Below are 10,775 nucleotides of genomic sequence, written 5' to 3'. Positions count from 1 at the left end.
TATATAATATATAGTTTGTGGAACAGGTCCTAATCCTCCCATAGCCAGATCATGACAAGAAGCGAGGAATTGCAGTGGTTCCGAAGTGGAGCAGCAGCGATCAGCCAACTCTTCTATAGAGACGGCAATAAGACATGTGCCAGGAATGAACGAGACATCAGCTCACTGATCCGCCTGACTGGAACGTCATTCAAGTGGATAAATGCAGCCTGATATCCAAGGGGATCACAGTTGAATGGCGAAACTTTCAGAAGCCAATATTCGATATTTCAGTGCATTTCACTGTACTTGGCATCGTCCAGGCAAATGGTAGCCACAAATCCTAACAGGAAGTCATAACCAAGCACCTGAAATACAGCGCAAGAGCCTTTTTCGCCAAGCAGATAGTCGGAGACATAACCGGCGTCTAAATATTTACCCTTCTGGTTCGAGAGCACACAAGAACCCTCCACTGTAATTGACAATTCTGGTAAAGATGTATTCAAAAGTCTTAAAATAAATGGTTGCTATGGAGACTTGGTGACCCTAGGATTGCTTCAGTTTTCTAACAGAAATTAATTTTACTCATTTGCCATCATCCTTACTGCTTGTAGTGACAAGACAGACTTGGGTCTATGCCCAGCCTTTGCTGACATGGTTCCAGTTTTACATTGCTTTATAATTAGGCCGACTGTAGATACGGGCCAAGTTCCCAGCCACCATGTGTATCTGTGCCTCTGTTTGGACCCTAATCAGGCTAGATCTGCACTAAGTGGGCTTTAAATCACAATGGACCTCAAGAATGGGACTCACTTGGGTTGACCAATATATTTTTGAAAGCCTGCGAGGCTCACTATGTACCTCTTAGCTTTTTCTCAAGTGTACATCAAATGTATAGTCACTATGTCCAATTAACACAAGACCATCAAATCTGAGTCCTATATGGAGATGTTAAACTAATTTAGGACGACAGAACCATTCCTGTAGCAGTTTTCTTACTTTTTCAGCTCAGCAAAAAGCTCCTTTTCTTGAGTGGTTTGCCGTCTTCCCAATTTTCAGAGAAATAGATGTCTGGGTCACTTCCTATTAATACCCCAGAAAATAAAAACAGGAAATCCTGTTTTGCTGTTTAAAATTTCAGAGACTCACTTACAACTTTAAAAAAAGCAAAGCAGAAATGAAAAAAATACATTACTCATATTTATATTAAAAGAATTGTCAACACGTCATTCCTTTTACACCGAATGTAAGTGATGTAATCTTTAATTTAGTTTACTCTTTGCTAATTTATTTACTGCATAAGTTCATCAGAACAAACTGAGGCGATGGCGTGGTTTCGAAAGACAGCTGTGAAAGCACAAACACCTAAATCCGGCACTATTCCAACCTTTGACCCTGTTCATTTGCATGTTTCCAACACCACACCACAGCTGTCAACGGGCTGCTGCTTCTTTAGGCGGCGCAGCTGAAAACCAAACAGGAAGTGACATCACTGCTCTGAGTTGGAGAGAAACAACCGAGTTGAGAGAAGAAAATAGACAGAGGGGCCGAGAGCAGCATGGCTGATGCGTGGAAAGAGGAAGTTGTCTGTGTTTTGTTCTCATTCAGTGACTGTGGCTCAGACATCCCACTCTGTGGTCTTGTTTTAGACGCGCCAGACAAAAATAAAGATTCAGTTAAAGTTATTTATTTTCCCAGCCACACATGGTCTTCATTTCCTGCTTTACTTTTAAACAGCCAAATTAATATAAATTCGTTATAATCATATGAACGTTAAATTTCCCCTGACAGGGTTTTGTTTTGATGACATCAGCTGTTGCTGGAGAAGAACTTTATGCTTTCTTGTGTTTGCTTCTTTCTTCTTACAGAATATGTAAATGTTTGTAAGATATAAATATGTAACAAACAATTCAAGACATAGGGAACTCTAACCACTTTGCTACGCATGCTGTTTTTCTCTCATATTAATTACTGCTTTTAACCCTACATCAGTTGTATAAGTTCTTATATTTCTAAAATCTTTAACAAAAGTTACTTCTTTCTAAAATTACCCCTGTGTGACATAAATATGATTATAAATAAAACTTACTCTGCAAAAATTCAAAAGAAGGCAGTGTGTTTTTATTATGATAATTACTTGACTAACTATCAGTCATGGTATGAAATCATACTAATTTCCTTTAAGCGTTGTTAAAAGCAGTAAAAATTAAAATACAGAATTTTTTATACACAATTTGGAAAAGTTTAACATAATCATAATGAATATTAATTACAACAACAATACTTTTGTAAAATTGTGAAAAACAATTAAAGGAAATGGCTTTCCAACCCCAGAAAAATAAATAAGCTCTCAAGTAGTAAAATATAAGAAGCTTATTTCTGATGCAAAGACGCTTCAACATTTTTTTCTCTCTCTCTCTCTCTCTTTTTTTTTTTTTTTTTAAACAGGCACAGTGATGCAAAGGGGAAAGGAGAGGTTTCGGAAACTGTGACGCTGTGCTTTGTCAGCCCAGGGTGCAAGGAAGGGTTAGAAACTGCTGTGTGCTTTTGTGGCAGAAGCGTGCAGCGGCTTGTCCTCGTGGCACAGGGCTGTGCGTTGAAAGGAGTGGGTGCAGGTAAACATGCTAAGACAAGCCGTCTCAGCCGCCGTGCTGCATTGTTGACACCTTTCACGCTGGTACGCCTACTTTTCCCTCATTATCTTTCACTGCTTCTTTTTTTTTTTTTTCTCGACTTTTTCTGCATTCGGGATCCGTGGAGTTTTGAAGATTCTGGCTTTTCCACTGAAAACACTGAAAAGCGAAAACGCACCAGAAATGACTTGTGTGTGCGTGTTAAATGAGCAGCGTTTACCTGAATCTCATAAGTTACTGTAAGTCTTTTTGGTGAAGGGAACTGAAAGCATCTGCCCACATTAAGAATCTTCCCTCCAGGCTATGCTGCAGCGTTTGAGAAAAGCGTGTCATCATTCATTGCCCAATATTTGTTGCTGTCGTGACGACAATTATCTTGATGATGGTATTGTGACTAGGCTAGGCCAGAGCCACAAATAGACACAAGTTGTATGGAAAGCAGTTATTTCTCATCTTCAGAAAGGGAAACGAGAGAAAATGAGTCACAGAAGATAAAGTCGTTGTGACATCAGTCACTGAAGCTACTAGCTTTGTATATACTTCTTGAGCAGAATCAGTATGCTGGGAGTTAATGGAAAAAAGTGTCAGAGTTTCAAGCCGAGGAAGGGTGGGACTGAAAACAGGAAAATGTCAAAAGGAGACGACCTGCTGAGAGCATCGGACAAATAAACCAGCAGTTGGCTCTGTTTTGTGCTGTTGGGAAAATCCGTACAGATTCACACACACATATATCTCTCAGATGTGAAAGAATCAGCAGGGACAAGGGGAGGCGGGTGGGCTGAGGAGGGGGGCGAAGGAGGGACAGACTGTGGGATAGAGGCTGTAAGGAAGGGAGAGGAGGTCTGGAGCGAGTCCAGGGGAACTCCAGACTGCTGTTACCCAACACACTCTCCTTCAGCGGGGGCTGTGAGACTCACTGCTGCTGCCGCTGGAGGAGGAGGAGGAGGAGGGTACCAAACACACACATACGGTCAGAATTCATGTTCGCTCTCACCTCTTCATACACACATGAAGAGGTCCCATGGCCATGTCACCATAGTAACACACTGACCCTAGCCTTTAAGTTGCTCCCCTGAGCCCGATCGCCTGCCACGCTGTGAGTAAAGGGGTGGAGTAAATCTGCCTATTTATAGCAGGCCCTTTGGCTCATTTTTACTTAAGACAATAAGAGATAATCTCTCACATCCACAGTCTCAACCACATGTACTTTTTCTCCGAGGAACAGACATGGTTTTGGCTAGAGGAGAGAGTTCATTTTCTGAGTGAAGCAAAACGAGTCAACTGTTTGTACAAATTGGCACATGTTCCACATGTAAAAAGTCGGTGTGTGCATCTGTGAGTGTGAGAAACTGCCTGGGTAATTGCACCACCACTACGACTGTCTGTTCCCAGGCAGGAAAAGTTAACAAGGAGAAATGAGTAAGTGTAGCTGGAGTAAAACCACTCTTCTGCTGGCTGCGATCCAACTCCAGTGGCCTGCTTCTCACCCGTGATTCTGAGCGCCGTGGAGGGTTCAGCTGAGGCCTCACAACACCAACAACACAAAGCCAGAGAGCTGCTTTAGGTAAAAGAGCTGATATTGATACGGCTGCTCCTTTTTAAATAGTTTCCCGAATATGATCTGAATGTTGATGGTATTTTCATTCATACATATTAGTGGTATCGAATGATGCTGCAGCACAAGATATAAAAATGACACAATATTTCCCATGAAAGCAAAGTGTGTCTCACAAAGTGTTAACCAGTTGATATCAGCATATGACTATATAGAGAAGTTATTGAAAGTTGTTTTTGTGAGTCTTGGAAATGAAGGGGAGTGATTTATTGGTTTAGCATCCAGTGGCACTAATGTGTAAATTTTTAATTACCTACAAATGCAATCTGTATTTTAAAATCTGGAATGATTTGACTGGTCAAGCCTGACCAATAAATTGTGGCAGAAGATCTCATAATACTATAAAGTAAACAAATGTTATTTCCATTAGTACTTCTATCACTGCCTCCCTTCCTCTTTGTATTAACACGGAAACTTTATGTTTACTTATTTATAAACTGTTGTGTAGTCTGGCATTTCAACATATTGCTAAAATCTTGTTTCTTATCGTTTTTATTCCCGATATATATTTTTTTGTCTTGTAAGCTGTATATATTATACAACATCCTATTTTCAATGCTGTTTGACGTAACATATCAAGAGACGTGTTCATACGTCAAACATTTTAAATTTTAGATTTATTAGGTCTTTTTGTTCTACTTTCCATCTCTTATTTTGCATTTTCCATTCGCTGGGTACGTTTCTCTTCAACTTATTTTTAGCTAACGTCCGCCTTTTGGTTCCCCTTTTTTCTGGTACGTCACGAGAGTCACATGTAATTATTATAACTGGACATGCTTTATTTTTAAACCATCATACGAATCTAGACCTGAAGGTATTTTGCGGTAGCACAAATTTCAGTTCCTTGAATTTTGTTGTTTAAGAAACTGAAACTCAGACTTCGCTCACTTTTGGCTTTAGTCTTAGTTTAAAGCTGCCTCCTTTAGGAGCATGTTGATTGTGTCTGGTTTGGGAAATCTTTTAACCAAAACACAGCAAAGTCATGCGTTGGCTCTCATCTGGGTGCAACTCAGCTGCTAGCTGTCCTAGCTTAACTTACTCATCTCTTACAGGCTAGCTAATTGGCTTAGTCTGTTTCCTTTGCGGCATTCTACGTCACACAGTAAACTTAAACCTAAGGCATAAGCACATTAACCCAGTGGTGTATAAATAACTCGGTGTAGTTAAATAAAGACCCCGTAAATGTGGAAGTGAATATTTTGGGTAACTGTGATCTTGTTATTGGTGTTAAATTTAGCTCTGTGGCCCTCTATGAGGAGTGGAAACAGTGACAGGGACCTGTTTTGCCACAACACACTTCCTGTGCACAGAGTATAGTGAGAAAACCACAACCCAGTGACGCAACGCTCGGAAAAAACAAAAAAGAGAGCTTCAGAGAGGCAGGGAAAATGCAATGAGGAAGTTGCGGCTTCATTTGAAAAAGGAAAATTGTCGACTGAACTCTCAGTGGATACTGTAAGTGAACATGTTTCCTGCGCGTGGACTTTCCCCTTCGAGATAACAATATAGGTAGTGATAAGGCGAGCAGCACGCTTAATACAAGAGAGCTAGTTTTACTGCTGCTGTTTTGTGTAACTATGAATGATATCCACACAGAAAATCACACATTGGTCTTTTTTTTTCTTATCCTTTCATTTTTACAAAAATCTCATCCTTTTGTGACTGCTCTCATTTCATCATGGCTTTTGTTTGAAGTGGCCCACGCACACAAACACAGCACATTCAGCACAACATGCAACCTTTCCAGAGCCACAAAAATAGAACTTTGATCTATTGTCACAAATGTGCTGCAGCATTTACAGATAACGGGAGTAGAGCATTAAATTAAAGATGTCTAGTAGTTCTTTTCCAAAAACAGGGCTTATTCAAAAGGATAAATCTTTATAGACAAGAGAATTTATTTTACACGTGTTATATTTTATTGTTATGTGATTAATTTGTGACCACAAGCTGCTAGTCATTGGATTAGGAACAAGTGATATTTTTTGGTTAATTTCTGTCAGTTAGCCTAAAAAGCATAAACGAACATGCACTTATTTTGTCTGTTTGTGTGGGAGTTGGAACATTGTAAGCAAGAGTTTCTTTTTTTGTTTTTTTTGTTTTGCATGTGCACAAGGGTGTGTGTGCGTGTTCAAGAGTGTGAAACAGAGTGTTGGAAAGACGCAAATTTTATAGTGTGAATGATTTTTTTTTTTTCACTCTCTCTCTCTTGCTCTGCAGCAACAATGAAACTCATGAATCATCTCTACTGCACAGGCTTAACCACAGGAAGTAACCATGGAACGCACACACTCATATGCATGCACACTTCGTATACAAAACGTAACCAAATGATGTGATCCAGTGGAACAAACAAGAGGCCAAAAATATCGCTTAAACAGACTTTGAATATCACCAGAGGGTAAAATTTATCAAGTTTGTTTCCACTGGTTTCATCTTATCGATCACAGGCGATCTCGGCGAGGAAGAACAAGATTTTTCTCCAGAACAGGCATCAAATCACGTAGATCGATACACTTTGGTCAAGAGCTCATCAGAGCATCCCACTATTTGCTGTGGAAGACAAGATTGCCATGGTGACCTCTACACACTGGGGACATGTGTAAGGAAATTAGAAAGTGTGTTTGAGAGTGTACAGCAGGGGAGAAAAGCTTGAGCCGGAGCTCTGCCTTGACCCCGGAGAGTCGATCTTTCTTGTAAACCCGGTTTGGTTTGCTGCAGCCGAACAGAATAGTTGCTCATTATTCCTGCTGTGCGAGCCTGGTCCAAAAGGTGACAGACAGCCGCAGTGAAAGAGTCCCCTCACAGACTGCAAGGAATTCACACTAACAAACAGAGACAGAAAGGAAGCTAACAGCTGATAGGACTTTGGAGAAATTCAGGTGAAAGCTTCATTTATCTGTGACCTTCTTTGACATCTGGTTACAAACAGAGGTGGTCCTCGTCCAACCTGGTGTTGTTAAAAATGATTTGTTATGGTTTTTTTATCCTGTTTGTGTGTGTGTGTGTGTGTGTGTGTGTGTAGGTACAATCAAAGTTGTCAGTACATGCCAAAAAAAGTTATTCTCACTTACAAAGAAAGCTGTTCCTAACATGCCTGAATTGCTTCATTTGTAATCTGGACTTTTCTTCTGTTAAACACAAATTTTACTGTTAAAGGAATACCAAAAATCAAGTTTAGTAAGTAGTTTTCCCCCATTATATCAAAGAGAGACCATCACCGAGTCAACTTTGGTTAGTAAATTGCTATTTGAGTTACTGCTTTATGTTGGTTGGCCTTCTAAAACAACACACTTCCAAGTTTTCTTTGCCATCAGTCAAGCATCTTTTTAATAGTAACGATATTTACCAAACGTATAATACACTTTCCAGTATGAGGAGCATCTGACTTCAGAAAGCTTAAAAGAGAAAAAATAATAATTTTCTTGTTCAAATGTCTGCTTTTAGGAACCAAAGCAGCCACCTCCTGCTGGTCAAAGGACAGAATGCAGCTCTACTACTCAGTTCCCTTTCACTGAATTTTGAGATTTTGAGTTTGATCAGCCTGTTCCAATGTGACGTCACGTTAAAATGCAAAAAGAAAACAAATGGATTCACAAAACTGTCTTTTCCAAGTCCATTTTAGCAAGCCTAGAGTGACAAGATTCACAGGATTGTAGAAAAAGATAAAAGCCGCCAACAATCAAACATAGTAAGCTAAACTTTTATGCGAGTTGAAACACTGAAATTTCTGAATTTCTGAATATTTTTGAGGCAGTTTATTCCATAAGTTATTTAGACACTGTCCAGTTTGATTTTTGCCAAATAGATATAGTATTACTATGGCATAAAAGCCAGATAATTACTCCAATATCAAGATTGATTCTAAAAAAATAAGAAAAAGTACCTTACAGACATCTTTTTAGCATCCCGCCTTCATATTTATTTAAAGAAAGAGGGTCAGTACGAAGGCAAACCCATGATTAACTGTTTAGAAAAGTCAGATGACAAATTATGACTCACCATTAACATCGTTCTTTTCATGATCTACAGTATTCTGCCCCAAAGGATGATTACAAAAGAATGAAAGATTACTTGCTTGGCCTTTTAAACAGAAATCAAACTAATGCTGGTTTTAATAAATTATAAACCTTCCTCAACAAATAAGATCATTTCAGTGGAAACCAAAGGAAGAAATGGAGCCGGATCACAATCCCAGATTTGGTGCTGACTAATCGCAGGAGTCTGCATTTTTTTAGGTCTAGTGTTTCTGACAATGCCAAAAGTTACTGCAGCTGTGTGGAGCATATAACTGGAGAAATAAAAAAAATGTAAATCTTCTTTATGCTCTGTAAAGCCCATAAAAGGCAATCATTTTGAGGGCTTACACTGTGGCTTCTGTTTGACGGAAATCTTGTTGACTCATTATGTTTTAGTTTTTCACCAAAAGTATTTAATACAGACAACTCTCCAAGTTGTAAAAAAAAAAAAATATATATATAAATTCTCAGCTTTGATTCATTTGTTTTAAAACCGTCATTTCAAAGCGGCAGTAAAAGTGCGAAGGGTGATATATTTCTCCTGCCGGCCGTGTTTCAGCGTTCTGCTCTGGGAGCGTGCTCTGAGGCAGGTGGAGATACAAAATGTTCCCATCTTTGTATTCGATCCCAGCTGACGACGTCGCTCCGATCCCTCAGATTCAGCCACGGGGCTGGCGTGCTCACTTGTCCAGGTGACGACCGCTGCAGAGACAGAGGCCCTGACCGGTTTTTGGCCCACTCTGCTGCGCCAACTCTGCCAACTCACTGTCAGCTGGACACTAACTGGAAACGACGTGCGCGCACACACGCGCCACCTTACCGGGCTTTATACCGAAGGCATAGCCATCCAAACTTGTGAAGCGGTAAAGCAAAAAAAAATATATAAAAAAAAAATGAAGAGGAGACAGCGCAACCATTTGAAATCATGAAATCTGAACATAGATCTGCCACCCTCAGACACAACCACATCAATTGAAAGAATGCTGAAGTATCTGACCCAGCATCAGCGGCGGAGGGAGGAGGACTGGCGGAGGGAGGAGGGGAGGTGTTGCTGGTGGGGCCCAAGCAACTCGGAGAAGAGATTTGCAGAGACAGCCCATAACAGCTCCCTTGGAACCAATGACTCAGATATGCAGATGTGTTTACTTGCCTTCTGTTTCCCACCTCAGCCGGCACACAAAAGGGAGCGGAAATGAAAGAGCCTCATAATGTCTTTAAGTGTTTCAATTATATATTTATATTCTGCTATAAAGAACTCATTTTTTACTAAAACTTAGACAAGCACTTCAAATGCCTCTTCCCCTCTATTCCCTCACTCCCTTCTGAGGGTATTCATCTTTAGTCTAATGTGCAACTCTGCTCTCTGTTAGTTTCTTTCTGACACCATGCCAGCAGAGTCATCTGCAAAGGGACTCATGTAGGGATTAAAAACCATCAACAGCTCCCCTTTAAGAGCGAGGTAGAGAGCGAGAGAAGCAGAGAGAGAGAGAGAGAGAGAAGCACAATGCTAAAAAAATAAAATACAGAAAACAACTCCAGACAGTTTTGAGAAAACTTGCAGGGAGAGAATGCAGATTGTCACCTGACCCTGAGGCAAGGCAGCTCTAAATATAATAAAGAGAAGACAAGAGAAGAAGGCGAGGCGACACAACACGGGTAATGTGTTTTCTCTGCTGGTGTCGTCTGGCAGATCTGGGATGATTGAGTGCTGATGCCTGCCTGGGCCGCTTTAGAGAAGATCGTCTACCCCCCCGACGCCCCCGTCGCCCCCTTTTCTTTCTCTCCTTTCAGCTTTGTGCTCACAAGGCACAGCCCCGCTGCATGATGCATTTATGCACACATGATCTCGCAGATTCACATGTTGTCAGAACGGCAGAAACATCAAGGTGTATTACCTGTCAACGAATCGCTTCATCTTCCCTGCTTGGGAAATTAACACTTATCCTTGTGTATGTGTGTGGTTCTCCCCTCGCTGGATGTGTGTCTTAATTATAACAGGGCTTAGTGAATTAGGCCAGGATGTGTAATAGACTCACATTTGCATAATCTCTGTTGAATAAAACCTCGGCGACAAACAAGCGAGCGGAAAATCGTACCTACTTGCCCGCACGGCACAACTTCAGCTCAAAAGACTCTCGCAGAGGCGTGTTGGTGACAGTAATCTACAGTGTTTACTTGCTGAATTTACGGATTAATCTCTATACGTTTTGGAAACGCATTGTGAAATAAGACAGCAGCAGATACAGACAAACAGGTGCCGGTTAGAGAGGAAGTTGACTGGCCTGATTCCATGATCCATTTTCCCAAGGCTTCCACACCCCTGCAGCTGTCCTCCACAATATGAGAAACATGTGTGTATGTGTGTGTGCGTGTGTGTGCGTGTGTACGCGTGAGTGCGTGCATGTACATGCGGATGTGTGCGAGTGTGTGTGTGTATTTCCAATGCATACTTGCGGTTATGACAAATTCACTCCCCACTGTGTGCCAATAGCCGCGACAAGGGTCTCCATTGACAAAAGCAAAAACAAA

The 10,775-nt window shown here is 40.8% G+C and overlaps 1 long non-coding RNA gene across 1 annotated transcript in view; it reads left to right on the top strand.

The window, feature by feature from the left end:
• The window catches only part of LOC103471234 (uncharacterized), an 898-nt gene extending 383 nt beyond the window's left edge, over positions 1-515 (top strand). Inside the window, exon 2 of the long non-coding RNA XR_534609.2 lies at positions 27-515. This is a non-coding gene — a long non-coding RNA (uncharacterized LOC103471234). The remainder of the gene's footprint in view (positions 1-26) is intronic.
• The last annotated feature ends 10,260 nt before the right edge of the window (positions 516-10,775 follow it).

The sequence above is a fragment of the Poecilia reticulata genome, linkage group LG10, assembly GCF_000633615.1.
Source record: "Poecilia reticulata strain Guanapo linkage group LG10, Guppy_female_1.0+MT, whole genome shotgun sequence".
Classification (NCBI taxonomy): domain Eukaryota; kingdom Metazoa; phylum Chordata; class Actinopteri; order Cyprinodontiformes; family Poeciliidae; genus Poecilia; species Poecilia reticulata.
Note: the sequence above shows the minus strand (reverse complement) of the source record. Positions and strands in the feature narration are given on the sequence as shown.